At 39.7% G+C, this 22483-nt stretch overlaps 1 pseudogene; it reads left to right on the top strand.

Annotated features, from left to right (window-relative positions):
• The first annotated feature begins 2212 nt into the window (after nucleotides 1–2212).
• On the top strand, nucleotides 2213–20600 carry LOC148014411 (uncharacterized; annotated as a pseudogene).
• Nucleotides 20601–22483: the final 1883 nt, after the last annotated feature.

The following is a 22483-nucleotide window of genomic DNA, read 5'->3' as shown; positions in this document are numbered from 1 at the left end:
CTTTGGTATGTAGCTAATAAGAGTCCTCTCTTCTTCTCTTCTTCCCTTCACCTTGCTTGTGTGTATGCTCTTGAGAGAGGGAGTGTGAGAGTGTGAGGGAGTGAGTGTGTGGGAGTGAGGGATCAAGAGGGTGAAGCTCTTGACGATATCATCTTCTCTTCTCTTCTCTTTTCTTGCGTGCGTGTGACTATGGTGGATGGAGCTTGATGGAGGAAGCTTGAGCTAGTATCTCGGATTGTGGAGATATCGGTGTGTGCGAAGGAGGAGACAACTCATTTCAGCATTGAGGTAAGCTCACTACACTCGTAGGTTCGAAGGCACGTCAGCTAGGTGAGAGATAGCCATTAGAGCTCACTTGAAATGCTTGCACGTCAGCTAGGTGAGAGATATCCATTAGAGCTCGCTTGAAACACTTGAAATAATAAGCGATCCGTGGGTCTTGACGGTTGAGCGTGAGCACCCTCCACATTTTGATTCCATTGCAGGGACCAACAGATTCAAGATTGAGCACATGTACCTCATATCGAGCATCAAAGTAAGGGATTCATCCTCAAAACGGAGCTTGAGATAGGTAGGAAGTTTGGCTTTTTAAATCTTCGACACAAGTAAGTATTTTGGTTACTTTGGTTGTTTGATGATTGAAAAAGAAGAGGAAATCATATCAACTATTCACTTTTTATTCTTGTTGCATTTAGTGTAGGTTAGGATTAAAAAATCGGATTGGAAAAGCGTAGGGTTTATTGCTATAAAACAAGGTAAAACATGGCACAAATCATGGTAGTGTAGGTTAGGATTAAAAAATTGGATTGGAAAAGCGTAGGGTTTACTGCTATAAAACAAGGTAAAACATGGCACAAATCATGGTAAACAGGGAAAATAGAGTGTTTGAAATGATTAATGTCGGCCAAGTGAGTGATTAGGGATAGCAAGACCTTGCACGCGAAGGGGTTTAAGGACCAGGAGACCATAGAAGAGCTCATTTTTCACCCTAGCATTGAGGGAGAGAGCTTCCATTGGTGATTCGATTCGATCTTGCCATCGGGGAGTTCTTTGCACGCATCAAGTATATCAAACCCTTCCTCCTATGTCCTTGTTGTGATCTGAAATTTTATGTGCCTTGTGATTACTTGGATTGCTGGATCTAACAAAATCATCCTTCGCGCTCCAATTCGGCCCTTGGCCATCTTGCATTTGGCCAATTCGTCCCGTTCGAACTGACAACTCGGCCAACACCTTTAAATTCGACCCTTGGCCCTCGCGACTTGGTCCATCTGAACAATCGACTCGATCCAATAACTTGACTTGGCCCTTAGTCACGTCCATTCCACCGTCTGAGCCAGAAATTTAGCCATTGTTCGTATTTGGCCCTAAGCCTATCCAAATCTACGACTCAGCCCCTGCAATTCGGACAAGTTGTTGGGCCAAGTTAGATTTTTGTAAATTTTTTGGAAAATTGCACCAGACCTAGCTAGATTTCAACTGCGCAAACCTTTGTGAGCCTTCTTAATGCCCAAAACTTGATTCTGGTGCAAGGAATAGGGAAATTCACAAGATGTAGTCGCTTAGCATCTTGAGTAGGTTGTTGAGAGAGTCAACACCTTAACGGTAGCCAGTGGAGTCATAGACCCCAAAACGAATCTAAAACGAGTAAGATGACGTATCAAGAAACCCTAAAACCTATCAAGATGGCCAAAAATTGATGGAACAAGCCTATCAAGCCTAAGAAAAAACAAGATTACGTAAGCTGCTTAAACACTTGTTCTTCGCACTCACCTTGATTTCCATCACTTGAAGTACACCTAAGAATAGCTGAAAGCCTAATTCAGCACAAGTGTTACACTGAAAAACACACACACACACACACAGGTTGAGTGGAGGTAATTTGAGGAGGATTTTATGCAATAATTAAGAAACTCACTCAGATAAAAGAACTTGAAGGAACCCACCAATAGGAGAAGATTTCAAGAGGTAGAAACGCAATTGAAGCCTAGCGTAGGACCAAGCAAACAGCGACAGAGACGTGGAATTCGACTTAGGAGTTTTCCCAGAAGTGATCCAGAAGTTGGTGAACAACTATGATTCTCACACTCGGTATGAGCACCGGGGTAGAACAACAGAAGCCATCATAGCTTACCTATAAGAGGAAAGGAAGCTAGCCCACAAAGCACTACAAGGCATAGTGGAATACAACCAAGACCAGCAGACTAGGACCATGAGGTTGAGCACAGAGATGCGAGAGATGCAGCGAGTGCTGAACCTAGCAGACACGAATCAAATTGACCATGAGAGAGCACTAGAAAGAGACTTGAAGCTGAGTGATCTTCTCATGAAGCGATTTCTAAACAACACAGTAGCAAAGCAGAGTACTGCATTATTAGCGACATCACTACTAGCAGGGTTAGGGGTAGACCAAGGCTCCAAGAGTCAGTCTAAGATACTAGTTGTCACTAAGTAGCTCAATAAGTACCAGCCCCACAACGATCCATATAGCTTCATAGAGAAATTTGAGCAGGTCTGCGAGGCTAACAATCTCACCAACTTGACTCAGCACTCTCAAGCATTCGAGCTTTGCTTAGGCAACAAGGGTTGGACTTGGTACACAAGTCTAGATGCTACAGAGCAAGTGAGCTTCAATGGCCTCAAAAACCTCTTCATTAAGAGATTTTTCGAGCCCGAATACTCCGACAACGTGCTAGTATGACTTATGAATGTCAAGGAGAAAGAAAAACAAGACATCCGCAATTATGTGACCCACATGAGGAGTATCTTCAAGAAAATTTTGATGGAAAAATGACTGCGACCAAAAGAGTAATGTTGACGGTATTTATCAGTGAAATACGAAATGAGAAGTTTTATAAAGTCTTGCCAGGCAACTCAAGCTTACTGGTGCACAGATCGGACGCCATATGCACGCGTAGTGAGCGTTAGAAGGTCCCCAAGAACAAAAGAACTCTACTTTTTGCACAAAAAACAATGAAGAAAGCTTGCACGACATGAACAAGAGACCAATTGGGTGCAATCTCCCCCCATGCCTTGTGTGAGCACTCCACAAAGCATGTATTTTATATATTATTCATCTTCAAGCTCAAAAAATAGCCCAATTTACAATTAGCACGCTTTAGCTTTTGTGTTTGCTTTTGTGCCATTAAAGAATTAAAGCTATTGGGCACCCAAGAAGTCAGTCGGTACCCAAATACAATGTCCAATACAAATATTTAAATCGTGTGCCCATGCACATACAAAAATAATAAATAAATATCAAGCACTTTAGTAAATAAGGGCGACAAAATATAGATGACATGCCTAAGATACGCGCCCATCAAAAATTGATGATAACTTGAATACACGCTATCCTCCAATGCTTCCCATTGTCACCGCTGCTTGCTCTACACATCAACTAAAGCATTGACAATTGTTAGAAAAATAATACAATTAAACCGACAAAAGTGAATACTTAGTAGTCTTCCACTACAAAAATAAATTGGTTAGAAATCAATCCTAACCTTAATTTATTACGAGTGCGCACTCTAAACTCATAGACGTTTATTAATTTAAATATGTATTTTGCGCAATCACCCACTATGGAATCACCCACTTACACATTAAATTTAAAAAACGCCTGAAAAGGAAAGGCATCCCCATCGACTTTTCGCACAAAGAATCCACCTTGTGCATGAGCCCCGGTAATAAAATTTTACGGAATCCACCGCAAAACCTCATCCACTGTGGAATATACCTCCTGGTATCATACCCCTGGGGTGGGATAGCAATTTTCCTCAATTGCTATTAGCTCAATGTGGAGCTAACAGTGTGGGGAAAGCACTTAGGTCTCTAACGTGCATCCATTGGGCCTCTTCAACAGGATGATTTTTAAACTTGACCAAATATCTAGAATATCTACGCCCAGTTCTAGTGGTCATAAAGTCAGTATCTATAATAGTTTGAGGCTCAAGGATTTCAGTTTCATCATCTAGCAAAGGAGGGTTTTCATAGATAGGGTGTATAGGTAGTTATCCTCTAAAAGGTCGTAATAAACTAATATGGAAGGTGTTGTGGATTTTCCAATGTTGTGGTAATTCTAGTTTAATTGCATTGTCATTGATTTTGTGTATGATCTTGAATGGTCCATAAAATCTAGGTGCTAATTTGACAACGGGGTGCTTATCTACACTTTGTAATCTTCGTTTTTCAATTCGTAACCAAACATAATAATCAACTTTAAAATTCATAGCCTATCTTTTCTTATTTGCTTGTTTTGTGTATCATTCCTGGGCTTTGGTAATCATATCTTTAACTTCATCAAAAATAGTAGTATGCATGTTAGCAATTTCATCAGCAGTCCGAATTTTGTTTGATAATGATGTAACAAGTATAGACAATCGATATCCATAAATAACTTCAAATGGTGCTTTCTTTGTAGCTGGTTGTGGTGTGTTATTATATGTAAATTGAAGTAAATGTAAATATGTATCCCATGTATGTGGTTTTGAAATGGTGTAAGCACGCAAAAGATCTAAAATAGTATTGTTAGTAGCTTATGTTTGACCATTTGTTTCAAGATGAAATGCAGATGAAAAATCAATCTTTGTTCCTAAGTTAGCAAACAAAGTAATCCAAAAATTATTGCAGAATCTAGAATCACGATCAGAAATAATGACTTTTGGTAAACCATTATTAGTGAAAACAATTTTCAAAAACAATTGAGCAGCTTGAGATACAGTGGTGCACAGATCGGACGCCGTATGCGCGCGTAGTGAACGTCAGAAGGTCCCCAAGAACAAAAGAACTCTACTTTTAGCACAAAAATCAATGAAGAAAGCTTGCACGACATGAACAAGAGACCAATTGGGTGTAATCTCCCCCCATACCTTGTGTGAGCGCTCCACAAAGCATGTATTTTATATATTATTCATCTTTAAGCTCAAGAAATAGCCCAATTTATAATTAGCACGCTTTAGCTTTTGTGTTTGTTTTTGTGCCACTAAAGAATTAAAGCTATTGGGCGCCCAAGAAGTCAGGCAATACCCAAATACAATGTCCAATACAAATATTTAAATCGTGCGCCCATGCGCATACAACAATAATAACTAAATATCAAGCGCTTTTATAAATAAGCGCGTCAAAAATTGGACGCCATGCCTAAGATACGCGCCCATAAAAAATTGATGATAATTTGAATACACGTTATCCTCCAATGCTTCCCAATGCCACTGCTCCTTGCTTTACACATCAACTGAAGCATTCACAAGTGTTAGAAAAATAATACAATTAAACCGACAAAAGTGAATATCTAACAGTCTTCAGCTATAAAAATAAATTGGTTAGAAATCAATCCTAACCTTAATTTATTACGAGTGCGCACTCTAAAATCATAAACGTTTATTAATTTAAATATGTATTTTATGGAATCACCCGCTATGGAATCACCCATTTACACATTAAATTAACAAGACACCTGAAAAGGATAGGCATCCCCATCGACTTTTTGCACAAAGAATCCACTTTGTGTATGAGCCCCGGTAGTAAAATTTTGCGAAATCCACTACAAAACCTTACGGAATCCACCGTTAAATATGCCTCCTGGCATCATACCCCCGAGGTGGGATAGCAATTGTTCTCAATTGCTATTAGCTCAATGTGGAGCTAGCAGTGTGGGGAAAGCACTTGGGTCTCTAGCATGCATCCATTGGGTCTCTTCAACATGATTTTTAAACTTGACCAAATATCTAGAATATCTATGCCCAGTTCTAGTGGTCATAAAGTCAGTATCTACAATAGTTTCAGGCTCAAGGATTTCAGTTTCATCATCTAGTAAAGGAGGGTTTTCATAAACAGGGTGTACAGGTAGTTGGCCTCTAAAAGGTCGTAATAAACTGATATGAAAGGTGTTGTGGATTTTCCAATGTTGTGGTAATTCTAGTTTAAATGCATTGTCATTGATTTTTTGTATAATCTTGAATGGTCCATAAAATCTAGGTGCTAATTTGACAACAGGGTGCTTATCTACACTTTGTAATCTTCGTTTTTCAATTCGTAACCAAACATAATCATCAACTTTAAAATTCATAGCCTATCTTTTCTTGTTTGCTTGTTTTGTATATGATTGTTGGGCTTTGGCAATCATATCTTTGACTTCATCGAAAATAGTAGCATGCATGTTAGCAATTTCATCACAGCAGTTTGAATTTTGTTTGATAATGATGCAATAGGTGTAGGCGATTGATATCCATAAATATCTTCAAATGATGCTTTCTTTGTAGTTGTATGTGGTGTGATATTACATGCAAATTGAAGTAAATATAGATGTGTATCCCATGTATATGGTTTTAAAATTGTGTAAGCATGCAAAAGATCTAAAATAGTATTGTTATAGTAGCTTCTATTTGACCATTTGTTTCAGGATGAAATGCAGATGAAAAATCAATCTTTGTTCCTAAGTTAGCAAACAAAGTAATCCAAAAATTATTGCAGAATCTAGAATCACGATCTAAAATAATGACTTTTGGTAAACCATGATTAGTAAAAATAGTTTTAAAAAAAATTTGACCAGCTTGAGATGCAGTTAAGATTTTCTTGCATGGAATAAAATATGCTTGTTTGCTGAACCTGTCTACAACAGTCTAAATCATATCATGATTAGCTTAAGTGTTAGGTAGGCTAGTGATAAAATCCATTGAAATATGTTTCCATGGTCGTGATGGAATGGATAATGGCATTAATAAACCATATTGTTTACCATGGTGTCTTTTAACTCGTTGACAAATAAAGCATTCAGATACAAAACTAGATACATCAGAGTCCATGTGTGGCCAATAAAAATCTCTAGTCAATGTACGCAAAGTAGATATAATTCCTTTATAACCTTGATATGGGGGACAATGAAGTTCATGCAAAACAAATTATCGAAATGGAACAATCATACATAATCTTTTTTCATAAAACATAAATCCATTATTGTAAGATAATGAATCAATAGAAATCCAATTATTTGCAACTAATTTATTCCAATCATAGAAATATTTTGAATTTCTGGTTTTCTACTCAAAGCATCAGCAACAACATTCTCTTTTCTAGGTTGATATTGTATAAGGGGATGAAAACTTTGAATAAAAGCGGCTCATTTAATGTGTCGGTCAGATATTTGTGGTTGACTAAGGAGATGTCTAATGCTTTGTTGGTCAGTTTTGATCATGAATTCAGATCCCATTAAATAATGTTTCCATTGACGTAAGGCTTGTACTACGGCTAGGAATTCTTTATCATAAGTAGAATATTTAAGTTTAGATGGTTTGAGTTTGTAGCTAGAGTAGGCTATGGTATGAGAATCTTGCATAAGGACTGCTCCTATTCCAAATCCACTAGCGTCAGTAACTACTAAGAAGAATGGTCTATTGAAGTTAGATAATTGTAATACAAGAGCATGAGTTAAATCATGTTTCAGCAAATCAAAGGAATTTTGTTGATTGTTAGACCAATTATATACAATACCCTTCTTTAAGAGTTTTGTCAAAGGTAATGCAAGTAATGAGATATTCCTCACAAATTTTTTGTAAAAACATGAAGATCTAGAAAAGAACGTAATTCATGCACATTTTTGGATATGGGCCAATTTAAAATTGCTTCTATCTTTTTAGGGTCGACTTTAATACCTTCTGATGAAATAATATGTCCTAGATATTCAATTTCTGTTTGGAAGAATTCACTCTTTTTTGGATTAGCATATAATTGATTGTCTTTTAATAACTTAAAAACTAAAGATAAATGTTCATAATGCTCATTCTCATTTTTACTGAAAACTAATATGTCATCAAAGAAAACAATGACACAATGCTGATGTTTCAAAAATATGTGATTCATCATACGTCTGATGTGGCTGGTGCATTAGTTAAACCGAAAGGCATAACCAGAAATTCATGATATCAAAATTGTGTTTTAAATGCAATTTTGAATATATCAGATTTGTTTAATCTTAGTTGATGATATCCAGATTTAAGATCTATCTTACTGAATATAGCAGATCCTTGTAGCTTATCCATAAGATCATCTACCCTAGGAATCGAATATCTATTCTTAATAGTAATTTTATTTAGAGCATGATAATCAATGCACATGTGATAAGTATTATTTTTCTTTTTCACTAATAAGACAGGTGCACCAAATGGAGAACTACTCGGTCTAATTAATCCTCTGTTAAGCAATTCTTCTATTTGGTTTTGAATTTCTTTCTGTTCAATTTGATTATGTCTATATGGTGCTTTACATGGTGGTTGTGTTCCAGGAATTAAATCTATCTTATAATCTTCAGGATGTGAAGGTGGTAATCCAAGTGGTAAATCGGCAGCAAAATAATCTTGAAATTGGGCAAGAAATTGTGTATGCCTAGGATGCATCTTTTTTTTAAAAGCTTGATTTTCATTCACCAATATTAAATAGGATTTGCTACTTTTACGTATTGTACGTTTAGCCTGAGTATAAGTAAGCAATGGAAAATTATTGGAAGCGTGCATATCATGCAATGTGATTTGTTTTCCTTGAAAAAAAAAATTTAATTGAATGCGTAGAATAATCTATATCAGGATTGTATTGATGACGCCAGGGCATTCCTAAGATAATGTCACTAGACTGAAAAGGTACAACTAAGAAATTTCTTCGTTCAGCATAATCACCAATTTGAATTTCTAAATTATGCACCTCTTGTGTTCCATTATATCTCGTACCTAAGAATGCAGCCTTGATGCGATACTGTGTAAAAACTGTTTGTAAATTCAATTCTTTGACTATTTTTGCGGAAATAAAGTCATGTGCGCTCCCATCATCATGTAAAATAGTCTTTTCTTTACCATGCACAAAACATTTCATTGTTAATAAAGAATGGGGAGTTGGCATACTTGGCAAAGTATCCGAAGTAGTACCAATGTCGTCATCTTCTTCCGTAATGTCCGGCATTTCCTCACGTTCTTCATCTTCTATTGCTCCCAGATAATTGATATGGACAGATTGCTTTTTGGATTGACAATTGGCTGCTAGATGTCCAGGTTGATGGCATTTATAACAAACTATGGGTTTTGCTTTAGATGCGTTATTGGTAATGGCAGGAGGTTTAGGAATGTTGGGATTTGACTGAAGAGATGGCTTAGGGTTTGGATTTGTGTTTGATGGCAAGGTAGGTGGTCGTGTGTAAGATTTACGGAATGAAGATGGAAGAAAACGACTTTGATTGAATCTTCCAAAATTTGAATTGAATTGTTTGGAACCAAAGCTACCATTAGTTGGAAATTGTTGTGGTCGCTTGTCTCGTCCGCAAATTTTGTCTTCAGTGTCATGGGCCAAGGAAATTGCATCTTCAAGAGTTGTTGGCTTGAACATATTGACTTTTGCATAAAAATGTCCAAGTAGGCCAGACATAAACTTGCATTTATGAGTTGCTTCAGGTACATCTTCGAGCATACGTAGTTGCAATAGGGCATTCCAAAAACGTTCAGTGTATTGGGAAATAGATTTGCGATCCCTTTGTTGTAGAAGATCCCATTGCTTTATTGCTTTTTCGTGGAATTGAGGAGGAAGGAAATTCTACAAAATTTTCTTCTGGAAAGTCTCCCAGGTAGTGGGACAATCAACGCTTTTGCGGACCACGCTGTCATGCTGCTGGGCATCCGAGCAGTATACACCTCCATTTCTTTTGTTGTGCATTTGTATTATTTTTCCACGTGTGATTCATTGTGTGTGATTGATGCATTACAATAACCCGCATCCAATGTATATATTCCGTTAGTGTGTGTGTGAGTGATTCTGTTTGGATGCATGATGTGTGTGTGTTAGAAAAATATGAAAAACTGATGCCAAAGGACATTATCAAGCTGATAATTTTAATGATGATCTAAGAAAAGTGCAGGGAATTGTGGAATCAAAGGAAGCTTTGTGAAAGCCGATCATCAAATGAAATAGAGTCGAAGGAAGTCTCTCAAAAGCTGCTTAAGCGAGTAAAGGAATCCTTCAATGGGCTATTGACAGCACTAGTGAAGCACCGAGGGAGCATTTTGCCACCCAATCCTCAAGGCTGCAGTCGAAGTTTGTGCGCAGATCATCGTAAAGCTGACTGTTAATGGGGCAATTCATGACTCCAAAGATACCCTACATTAGTCCTTAAGGTCAAAATTAAAGTTGGTGCATAGATCTCGTATGGGGTGTAAAGAAACTAGAGTTATTTTTGTCAAAGAGGAGTTTTTGGTCACTCAGCTAAAAGAGGAGAAGGGAAAACTAATTGAGACTGGTACGTCTGAAATGGAAAAAGCGGATTGTGAGGGTATGGCAGGGGTGAATAGGGAGAGACAAAAAGCTGAAGGGGATTATGACCAGAGTTGCAGAGCTTAAGATATGGCAGTCTCATGTTTCTTCAAAGATAGTTGGAAGCAGCTGAGAAAGCTTTGGAGCTTCCTATCATTGTGTCGTCAAACGGCTACCCTGTCAAGATCTCCAGATTTGAACTAGCCGATGTTTCGTTTCATTCTTTAGCCCTTCGTCTTTCACGGATCAGTGAGAAGAGAAGCCCTTATCCTCAATCAAGGAGGAAAGCATCTCTGCTTCCTCGGACTCTTTTCACTTCAAGCAAGGGGAGACTTCTGGTGTGCTATTAGCCAGTCTCAGTCTCATCTCTCATCATTTCTCCTCGATCATATCACTCAGAGAGAGAGAGAGAGCTCGTCGTCCTCTCTTCTTGCTCTTGTTCCTTTACATGATCAGGATGACGATAATAATGATGAAGCACGCAATGTTTTATCATACAAAGATGAAGATGAAGGCAATCACTAGGCCATCAGAATTCCCTTCTGTATGAGGCCAAGGGTCTCTAATTCATCATTGTCTACCTGAACCATATTCCTCCTTGGAAGCCCTTCACACACAGAGGCAGGAACCAGGTCGCTCACCCTTCTTGCTTCAAAAACAGTCACGGCGATCTCCACCTATCACTCATGTATTAGATTTGGTTGAAACGTTAGTGCACTCAACATTGGAGCGCTGTGACAATGCTGATTTCACCTTCCCTGTGAGCTTCAATTCTCAAGAGTATATTGTATATGTGAGGCGCAGACCTCATCTTCAAATATTCATGGAGAAAGTTTCGCAAATGTTTGAGATTATAGTATTTACTACGAGTCAGAGTGTATAAGCAGAGCAATTATTGAATATACTAGATTCGAAGAAAAAAAAGCTGATACGGCATCGTATGTTTCGGGATTCATGTGTTTATCTTAATGGAAACTATATGAAGGATCTGTCTGTGCTGGGCCATGACCTAGCTAAGGTGGCTATAATTGACAATTCTCCTTAGGCATTTGGGTTCCAGGTTGACAATGGCATTCCAATCGAGAGCTGGTTCGATGACGAGTCAGATTCTGCTCTAGCAGGACTTCTCTCTTTCTTGGAGAATTTGGTTGGTGTAGACGATGTACGGCCTATAATTGCCAAAAAATTCAATCTCAGGCAAAATCTTGCAACTGTGACAAGTGCACTATCCCTAGGGAATGAAGGAGATCCTCTCAAATAGTGCTCTTGAAGAGAAGTTTTGCTCCTGCAAACATAACAGAGGATGGCAACAAAGGTGCTGCCAGCTTGATGAAACCTGAAGAAATAAAGCCAGAAACTGTGTTGACATCTAAAGGGCATCCAACATCCATTCCTAAAAGTCCTAGTGCAGGGCATGGTTCAGCACGAAATGCAAATGACATCCAAGAAAGTGAAAGCTCTACTGCTGGAGATGCTAAAATACCCAATGAGTCAAGTGCAACAATGGAAAAATTGAACTTGAACATCTGAAAGTAAAGCTGAATATGTACAGCTTTTTCAGGGATTACTATCCAGCAGATTTTAACAAGTCTATGTGCCAAAGCCAATACTGATCTCAAACACCTAGATGCAAAGCTGATTAAGAGATACTTCAAATTTTTCTGAACATGGACTTCATGTATTTTACTTGATAAACAATATAGAGTACTTTGGCATCAAAAATTCGATTTCTTCTTGTTAGTCTTTTCGATTGTTGTATCTTGAACCTCGAGTTCAGCAGCCCTTGCGTGAACTCTATGACATTTTTGGTGAACCTGACGTGAAAGTGCTTCGTCACTTTTCAGCAAGATGGGTGACTCGCAAGAAGAGATGACAGATGACAATGTCATGAAGAACCTGTTTCAGTCATTTACCACTTATATGCAGCAGCAAGCTCACGCGAAATGTGATAGTGATGCCATGGATGCCTTGAAAGCTGTCCAACAGGAGATGAAGCAGTTAAACGGCCAACAAGTGTCAACTTACCTGCATTTGTATAAAGAAAAGATGAAGTTTTTTGGGGTTTCTCAAGATGTTTGGAGCCGCTACTTCTTGCGGATCGTGGTGCGCGCTCTTGAAGTCCGAATTTTAGAAATTCAAGAAACACATGCTGGTTGGGCAGAGTTTAAGAAGGCATTAAAAGATGAATATTTCCTGGAGGATACAGGTCTTATGAACTGCAGGAATTTCTTAGCATGGGTTTCTATGCCTAATAAGGGACTTTTAGTTACCGCCCTTTTATGAGAGTTTGAGAGCCGTTATGATCAGTTGGATGGAACTGAGCAGCAAGCTTTGGAGATGCAGAAAGTGGAATTATTTTTACAAGCTGCTGATGCTGATTTGTAGGAAAAGTTGGATGATCTTTTGGAAGATCAAGCTACCGATTCAGGTTTAAAGACCGAGTGGAGACATGTCATTGATGCTGTGAATGCTCTTGTTAAGAAGCAGCGCAGGAGAGTACGATTGCATCGTAATACATGATTTTTTGAAAAATCCTTGGAGACCACTTCTTCTACCCCTGCTGCAAGTTCTATGCCTAAGCCTACTCCTCCTGTTGTAAATCCACCAGTTCCTGCTGCTCCAGTGCCCTTATCTGTAGATGATGTTATTAAAGGCTTGGCAGATTTGACGATTGAAGCAGTCAAAGCTGAAGTTGGTAAGTTAAAGGAGCAACTTATGTCAGTTCCTGCTGTAGCACCTACTCCAGCGACTGCTTTTCCAGCTGGTCAAAGAAAAGGGAGACGATGTATTTGGTGCGATAGTACAGAGCACCAACACTGCAGAGATTGTGATGCTTTTCAGGAAGCGCGTAAGAAGAATGTAGTGTTCTGGGGACAAGATGGGAAGATATGGCTGGCAGAGACTGGTGCTCCTCTTGACACAAACTTTGGTAAGGGAGGCATGAAGAAGCTCGTTGATGATATGGCTGCACCATCAGCTTATGTGAGTGTTAGAGGAGATGCTTCAGCTTATGGAGTCCAGCTTGAGCAGAAATCAGATGGAGACTCTGCTTTATGGTCCTCTGCCTTGGAGATAGCGAGAAGAGGGAAAGTTCAGGCATCTACTATGACTTGTGTGGGCTCCAGCATCCGAGGAGAAACGGGATGGGATTCTCCTGTTGACAGGTATTCTATTTTTGCTTATATGGCGAAAACACAGGGTTTAGATGCCATGGTTGAGGAAAAGAGAAGAAGAGATGAGGAGGGTCCCAGCACCTCCAAAAAGACTAGAGGGGGTGACTTTGTTTCACCACCTATTACAGCTCCACCTATGTCAAGTTCTCCAGCTCAATCAGGTCCTGAACAACCTATGGGAGACAAGCAGATGAAAGAGAAGAGGCAACCAAGAAAGGAGCCAGGATTTAAGCTCTTGTTAGACCTTGATATGCAGATGGATATGAGTAATATTTTTCATGAAAGAATTTTGAATAGTGAAGTTACTTTTACTGTTGGAGAAGCTCTTGGGATTGCTAGAAGAGAAATACAGGATCAGATGCAGGATCTTTTGCGGAGGAAACGACATGTGATGGAAGGACCTGCTTTACAGGGATTATGGCATGGAGCTCTTGGGGAAGAGCATGATGATGCATTGATGGTTGAGAATGCTTCTGTTAATCCACAATTGGAGAAACTAGTTCAGCCTATGCAGTATGAAGATGATGATGCCCCTATTCTCATTCCTCGCAGCCATTTTTCACGAAGTCATTGGGCTAGAGCAACCACTAAGACGGTGGTAAGGATTGGAGAGAAACAGATTCCTTTGGTCGCTTTAGTCGATCATGGTTCCGAGATTAATCTTATTGCTCGAGGTGTTTATGAGAGTGGCAAGTGGCCTATGGATGCAGAGCATGGTTGGCGTATGAGAGCCGCCAATAATACTTCTGGTGATATGTATGCTGCTTGTCCGAGTATCAGAATTTCTATTGGTAATGTTGAAGAGGATTATCATTGCTTTGTTCAGGATTCTTGCTCTTATCTGATTATTCTTGGACAGCCTTTCATTACAGAAGCAAGAATGGAGACGAAAGTGATAGATGACGGCTCAGCTTATGCACGGATACGCAGTAAGGATGGTATGCAAGCTATTCAGTTTATGACTGTTGGGGTAAATCATCCGAGAAAAAGGGACTCCTTGCGTGAGGCACCACTACCTGCGAAGGAGTTGGATTTTCATTAGGTACCACTGTCTTGCGAGATGCCAGTGGTACGGAGCGGAGAAAAGAGGAGATCTCGCCTCCTGGCAGACAGTCTTTCTCCACTATTTTTGTTGGTTTTTCTTCAGATAGTTCAATGAGTTATCAAAAAATTTCAGATTTGCCTATAGCTACCAGGCAGTACATTGGTTGTAAGGAGAAAGAGTTGAAGATTGTAGGTATTTTGCAAGCAGAAGAGCATGTAGATGGATTGTATGAAGGGATATCTTATGCAGATACATTGTTTGAGATGGGAACAATGCTGAAAACTGATGTATGTAAGGGTTCAAAGATCATAACTGTGCAAACCTTGGATATGTTTCAGGAAATTTTTGATTTTATGCTGAAAACAGAGTTAGAGGCTGAGAAAACACAGCAAACTGAATTTATGGCTGATCTTGATCAGCTTACAGAGTTGCAAAGGGCTGAAACCTTTCAGCCAACAGAGTTAAATGCTGGAAAAATTCAGCATATGGAGTATGAGGCTGCAACCATGCAGTCCATAGAGCCGAGGGCTGAATCCATTCAGGCAACAGAGTTGAATGCTGAAAAATTTCAGCATACAGAGTTTCAGGCTGCACCCATGCAGTCCATAGAGCAAAGGGCTGAAATCTTTCAGCCAACAGAGTTAAGAGTTGTTGAAAATTTGCAGAAATTGCAGCAAAGAAAAGAGTGCTTGACTGATGCCAAGGTTGACACGAAGTATAAAACAATTGATAAGAAGGTTAAGCCGGTTGTAGGGCCGCTTCCTCCTAATAGTGATGAGCAAATAGAAAAAGCTATGAAGTAGCCTATGTTGAGAGATCCTGCAAATATTGGACATAAATTTACAGCTGAAACTCTTGCAGAATTGAAGATTGGAAATGATGATTTCTTGCTTCCAGTGGAAAAAGAATGTTTTAGAGAGATGCTTGGACGTCATGGTAAGGCATTTGCTTTCTTTCCTCATGAAATTGGCTGCATTAGTCCCGAATTGGTTGCACCTATGGTCATCTTCACTGTCCCTCATGTACCATGGAATATACGTTCTATACCTGTGTGTAAAGCACACTTGCCAAAGCTGATAGAGTTGCTGAATGAGAAGATTAAGATGTGGATTTTGGAACCCTCTTCTGCGCCCTATTCTAACAGGTGGTTTACTGTACCAAAGAAGAATGGTACTTTGAGATTTATTCAGGATATGCAGCCTGTGAACAAAGTGACAATCAGGAATGTGGGAACAGGTCCAGTTATGGATGAATTTGCTGAGGCTTTTGCAGGACAAGCCATCTATTCTCTAGGTGACTTGTATTCAGGTTATGATCAGTTTCAGCTTGCCTTGGAAAGCAGGGATATTACTACTATGCGGACACCTATTGGTCTTGTGAGGATGTGTACCTTGCCTCAAGGTGCCACCAACTCAGTTGCTCATATGATGAATGCTATGCATAGAGTTCTACGAGACTATATTCCGCAGTATACCATGCCTTTCCTAGATGATGTGCCTATTAAGGGTTGTGCAGAAGAAGAAAAGAATGAAAGTCTTGATTTGCAAGGATGTAGACAGTTTGTGGCTGAACACTTGGTTGCTTGTGAGCAAATATTGACACGATTAGAGGAGGTAAACTTGACTCTTTCAGGGCTGAAATCTGTATTTTGTGTTAATGAAGTCATCATAGTTGGGCATATGGTTGGATATTATGGCAGGAAGCCTTCACCTGCAAAGGTGGATGCCATAAGCAGGATTGCAGAGTATTGCTCGACTACTTCAGAGGTGTGGAGATTTGTGGGAGCTTGTGTATTTTACATGATTTGGATTCCTCATTTTGCTCACATAGCAGATGTTCTCTATCAGCTGCTTCGAAAGGGGCAGAAATTTCATTGGGATGAGAAGCATTCGAAAGCCATGCGTAAACTCAAGAAGCTGTTGCAGTCAGCTCCTACTCTTCGCAAGGCGAATTATCAGTGTGGACAGCTAATCATGTTGACAGTTGATACTAGCCCTATTGGCATAGGTTGGGCAGTGGGACAAGATGATGCTGATGGAAACAGATATGCAATCCGCTTTGGAGCTAAAGTTCTTAATGAGTGACAGAGGAGATATCCGTAGATCAAAAGAGAGTTATGGGGAGTAGTCACTGCACTGAAGTGTGATAAAGGGTATTTTATTGGAGCTTCAGTTGTTGTGGAAACAGATTGTTTGCCTTTGCTTGGCATGATTACTAGCTGTTCGACTCCAGATATAGCGATGCTTCGGTGGATTGCCTATATCAAATCATTGAATCCAGAATTTCGACACATAGCAGGGAAAGATAATCCAGTTGCTGATATGCTATCTAGAGCGAGATATGAGGATGAGGAGTCAATACTTGCAGAAGATGATGAGACAGAGTTTGCAGCTTCTGTTCTTGTTTATGATTGTCATGTATCTACTGCTAAAGCCTTTATTGAAGAACTTTATGTTGATGAGTGGCTACAAATTGGACAGTATCTAAGTTCATTGACTCGAAGAGCTGATTGGACATATGATGAATTCAAGAAAATCAGAAGGAAGGCTTATGGGTATTTCATGAAAGATGGTTTTCTTTGGAAGCATCCAAAGAAGAGAGGCGGCTTGCCCTTGAGAGTAGTTTGTGATGTAGCGATGCAGATACAGATTATGCGAGAGTTGCATGAGAGCTCATGGGCTGGTCATAGAGGTGTGTGGGCTACCTATGAGAAAATCAAAGAAAGATACTAGTGGAAAGGGATGTATAAAGATGTTTCTCACTTTGTGGAGACTTGCAGGGACTGCCAGCTTTACTCTTTAGTGCGGCATCGTGATGATTTGCATCCGACCTATCCACTATGTATGCATTATAAGTGGGTGGTAGACTTGGTTACTTTGCCAGTGGGACTTTGGAAAATGAGATATCTTGTCTTGGCTAGGGAGGATCTTACAAACTATGTTGAAGGCAGATCTTTGTGGACAAAGATCACCATACAGTACGTAAATTCTTGTTGGAAGAAATATTTTGCAGGTATGGATGTATAGGCAAGATTACAACTGATTGTGGAGAGCTAGATGCAAACGAAGCTAGAGAATTTTTCTCACGGCTTGGGATTAAATTGGCTCTTACTATTGCCTATAATCCAAAGGGAAATGGGAAGAGCGAAAGAGGACATCTGCCAATAGTTAAAGCATTGGCAAAAGCTTGTAGAGGTCAGATTGGGGATTGGCCGAGATTACTACCTTTTGCATTGTGGGCAAATCGCTCTACACATAGCGTGAATACTGGATACATGCCTGCAGAGTTGATGTATGGGAAAAAACCTGTCATGCCTACAGAAATTTGTGCTCTCACGTGGAGTGTTCTTCTGTGGCATGAGAATTTATCAAGGGAGGAGCTTTTAGCTCCGGATTCGTCAACTAGAGAGAAGGACAGAAGATGTGCAGTTAGCAGTTGATCGTTTGAAGGCAGCCCGACTCAAAAACAAGGACAGGTTTGATTTGAGGCATCGCTTGAGGCCTAGAGCCATAAAAGAAGGAGATTGGGTTCTAGTCTACAACAGTAGTCTAGAGAATCAGCATAGTAGCATGAGAAAAATGGTTCAAAGATGGTTTGGACCGTATGAGGTGAAACAGGTTTTTGATAATGGTACCTATGAGTTGGCTGAATTAGATGGAATAGTATTGAGGGTGCCCATTGCTGGAAAACGGGTCAAGATTTTCAAGAGAAGAGAAGATGAAGAATATTCACTTGAAGCATTGGCAGAAGAAGAGCAGGTAGAAGAAAGTCAAGCAGAAGTAGAGAATATGAATGATGAAGCTGATGGAGAAATAGGTCCATTAGAAACTGATGAAGGACTCGACCTGTTTGTGGACTTGAATGATCCTGGATAGTTGGCTCATCCGGAGGATGCGCAGGTTTAGAGGGGATGGATGTCGTGCTGCTGCGCATCCGAGCCGTATACACCTCCATTTCTTTTGTTGTGCATTTGTGTTATTTTTCCGCGTGTGATTCATTATGTGTGATTGATGCATTACGATAACCCGCACCAATGTATATATTCCGTTTGTGTGTGTGTGAGTGATTCTGTTTGGATGCATGATGTGTGTGTGTTAGAAAAATATGAAAAACTGATGCCAAAGGACATTATCAAGCTGATAATTTTAATGATGATCTAAGAAAAGTGCAGGGAATTGTGGAATCAAAGGAAGCTTTGTGAAAGCCGATCATCAAATGAAATAGAGTCAAAGGAAGTCTCTCAAAAGCTGCTTAAGTGAGTAAAGGAATCCTTCAATGGGCTATTGACAGCACTAGTGAAGCACCGAGGGAGCATTTTGCCACCCAATCCTGAAGGCTGAAGTCGAAGTTTGTGGGATCATCGTAAAGCTGACTCTTAATGGGGAAATTCATGACTCCAAAGATACCCTACGTTAGTCCTTAAGGTGAAAATTAAAGTTGGTGCATAGATCTCCTATGGAGTGTAAAGAAACTAGAGTTATTTTTGTCAAAGAGGAGTTTTTGGTCGCTCAGCTAAAAGAGGAGAAGGGAAAACTAATTGAGACTGGTACATCTGAAATGGAAAAAGCGGATCATGAGAGTATGGCAGGGGTGAATAGGGAGAGACAAAAAGCTGAAGGGGATTATGACCAGAGTTGCAGAGCTTAAGATATGGCAGTCTCATGTTTCTTCAAAGATATTTGGAAGCAGCTGAGAAAGCTTTGGAGCTTCCTATCATTGTGTCGTCAAACGGATACCCTATCAAGATCTCCAGATTTGAACCAGCAGATGTTTCGTTTCATTCTTTAGCCCTTCATCTTTCAGGGATCAGTGAGAAGCAAGAGGAAGAGGAGGCCTTATCCTCAATCAAGGAGGAAAGCATCTCTGCTTCCTCGGACTCTTTTCACTTCAAGCAAGGGGAGACTTCTGGTGTGCTATTAGCCAGTCTCTGTCTCATCTCTTATCGTTTCTCCTCGATCATATCACTGAGAGAGAGAGAGAGCTCGTCCTCCTCTCTTCTTGCTCTTGTTCCTTTACATGATCAGGATGACGATAATAATGATGAAGCACGCAATGTTTTATCATACAAAGATGAAGATGAAGGCAATCACTAGGCCATCAGAATTCCCTTCTGTATGAGGCCAAGGGTCTCTAATTCATCATTGTCTACCTGAACCATATTCCTCCTTGGAAGCCCTTCACACACAGAGGCAGGAACCAGGTCGCTCACCCTTCTTGCTTCAAAAACAGTCACGGCGATCTCCACCTATCACTCTTGTATTAGATTTGGTTGAAACGTTAGTGAACTCAACATTGGAGCGCTGTGACAATGCTGATTTCACCTTCCCTATGAGCTTCAATTCTCAAGAGTATACTATATATGTGAGGCGCAGACCTCATCTTCAAATATTCATGGAGAAAGTTTCGCAAATGTTTGAGATTATAGTATTTAGTGCGAGTCAGAGTGTATAAGCAGGGCAATTATTGAATATACTAGATCCGAAGAAAAAAAAACTGATACGGCATCGTATGTTTTGGGATTCATGTGTTTATCTTAATGGAAACTATATGAAGGATCTCTCTGTGTTGGGCCATGACCTAGCTAAGGTGGCTATAATTGACAATTCTCCTCATGCATTTGGATTCCAGGTTGACAATGGCATTCCAATGGAGAGCTGGTTCGATGACGAGTGAAATTCTGCTCTGGCAAGACTTCTCCCGTTCTTGGAGAGTTTGGTTGGTGGAGACGATGTACGGCCTATAATTGCCAAAAAATTCAATCTCAGGCAAAAGCTTGCAACTGTGACAAGTGCACTATCCCTAGGGAATGAAGGATATCCTCTCGAACAATGCTCTTGAAGAGAAGTTTTGCTCCTGCAAACATAATAGAGGATGGCAACAAAGGTGCTGCCAGCTTGATGAAACCTGAAGAAATAAAGCCAGAAACTGTGTTGGCATCTAAAGGGCATCCAACATCCATTCCTAAAAGTCTTAGTGCAGGCCATGGTTCAGCACAAAATGCAAATGACATCCAAGAAAGTGAAAGGTCTACTGCTGGAGATGCTAAAATACCCAATGAGTCAAGTGCAACAATGGAAAAATTGAACTTGAACATCTGAAAGTAAAGCTGAATATGTACAGCTTTTTCAGGGATTACTATCTAGCAGATTTTAACAAGTCTATGTGCCAAAGCCAATACTGATCTCAAACACCTAGATGCAAAGCTGATTAAGAGACACTTCAGATTTTTCTGAACATGGACTTCATGTATTTTACTTGACAAACAATATAGAGTACTTTGGCATCAAAAATTCGATTTCTTCTTGTTAGTCTTTTCCATTGCTATATCTTGAACCCCGTGTTCAGCAGCCCTTGCATGAACTCTACGACAATGCTCCACCATAAGGATGCTCGGTCAACTAAATGGTTAGTGACACATTTAATTTTTTCTTTCTCATCGTATGTTTCTTCATGGAAATATTCATCGAATTGATTAATAAAAGTAAGTACAGTCTTTCCATCGCGTGATCCATTGAAAGTACAAAATTTGATGTTTCTTTTACTTATCTTTGTTTCTTTGCAAATAGATTGGGCTTCAAGTGTTGCATTGATGGTACGTCGTAAAAGATCTTCAGGTTGCGATCCATCTTGGTCGGTGGTAGATCATTGCAGATTGGCCAATTGAGCTTGCAAAGCTTGTCGTGCTCTTCATTCCTCTTGTAGCTGCATCATAATCAAATCCAACTTTTACTCCATTGTTGGTTCGGGTAGATCACCTTCAGCCATAAAATCTTCCATGTTTTGATCTGTCATCCTGCAAAATTCCAAAAGACCTCACAACGTAGCTCAAATGCGGGTTTACAAGGCTTGTATATATTTTATTTAACTTTTATAGTATTTTTCCTTTACGATTGCAAAATTCGATGTGACAATCATCTTCCAAGAAAATAGTGTTGCATATAGACTGTGTATAGTCTACGTGTGAACTTTTGCTTTTGTTGAAACTCGTTCAACAAGACTGCAAGTGTGAACAACGACTGCTTGAGAGTAATAAAGTGGATCGTGTATTGCTGAATATGAACTACCTCTAAGGTAGTTGTTGAAGATGACTTTGATGACCTTAGTGACTTGAGGAACCTGGAGGACTTGGAGTTTTAAGTCTTTATGACTTAGCTTGGATTTAAAGGACCTCAGGAGCTTTTTGTCAACGTCGACAACGGCCAATTCATACTACCGCCGCAAGCAGAATAAAACGATTAAGTAAGCTTTTAATAAGCTTCTTTTTTTGAAGCTTATAACTTATCCTTAAAGCTTTCAAAGCTTTGAAGCTATGGAGGAGAATTTCTTATCTGTAATCAACGACTTGATGAAGGAACTATCCGCCTGGTCCTCTGCTACAAAGGCTGGTCCCTCGCGATCTGAGTGTACAACAGGGGGTTCTTGACTGCCAGGAACACGCTGGTATCGACCGTTTGATACGAGACTAACTGTAGAGCTCGATTGTTCCAAGAGCTCCGTCTTCATGTGAGATGGTAAGCGATTGGAAGCTCTCGATCTCAGCTTTGCTCTGATACCATTGGTGCACAGATCGAACGTCGTACGTATGCATGCGTAGTGAGCGTCAAAAGGTCCCCAAGAACAAAAGAACTCTACTTTTAGCATAAAAATCAATGAAAAAAGCTTGCACGACATAAACAAGAGACCAATTGGGTGTAATCTTCCCGGATGCCTTGTGTGAGCGCTCCACAAAGCATGTATTTTATATATTATTCATCTTCAAGCTCAAGAAATAGCCCAATTTACAATTAGCACGCTTTAGCTTTTGTGTTTGCTTTTGTGCCACTAAACAATTAAAGTTATTGGGCGTCCAAGATATCAAGCGGTACCCAAATACAATGTCCAATACAAATATTTAAATCCTGCCTCCATGTGCATAAATAAATAATAAATAAATATCAAGCACTTTGATAAATAAGCACGTCAAAATATGGACGCCATGCCT

This window comes from Lygodium microphyllum, chromosome 25 (genome assembly GCF_053477565.2).
Source record: "Lygodium microphyllum isolate KBCC chromosome 25, Lygodium_microphyllum_v1.1.10, whole genome shotgun sequence".
Classification (NCBI taxonomy): Eukaryota; Viridiplantae; Streptophyta; class Polypodiopsida; order Schizaeales; family Lygodiaceae; genus Lygodium; species Lygodium microphyllum.
This window is presented reverse-complemented; position numbering and strand designations above follow the sequence as displayed.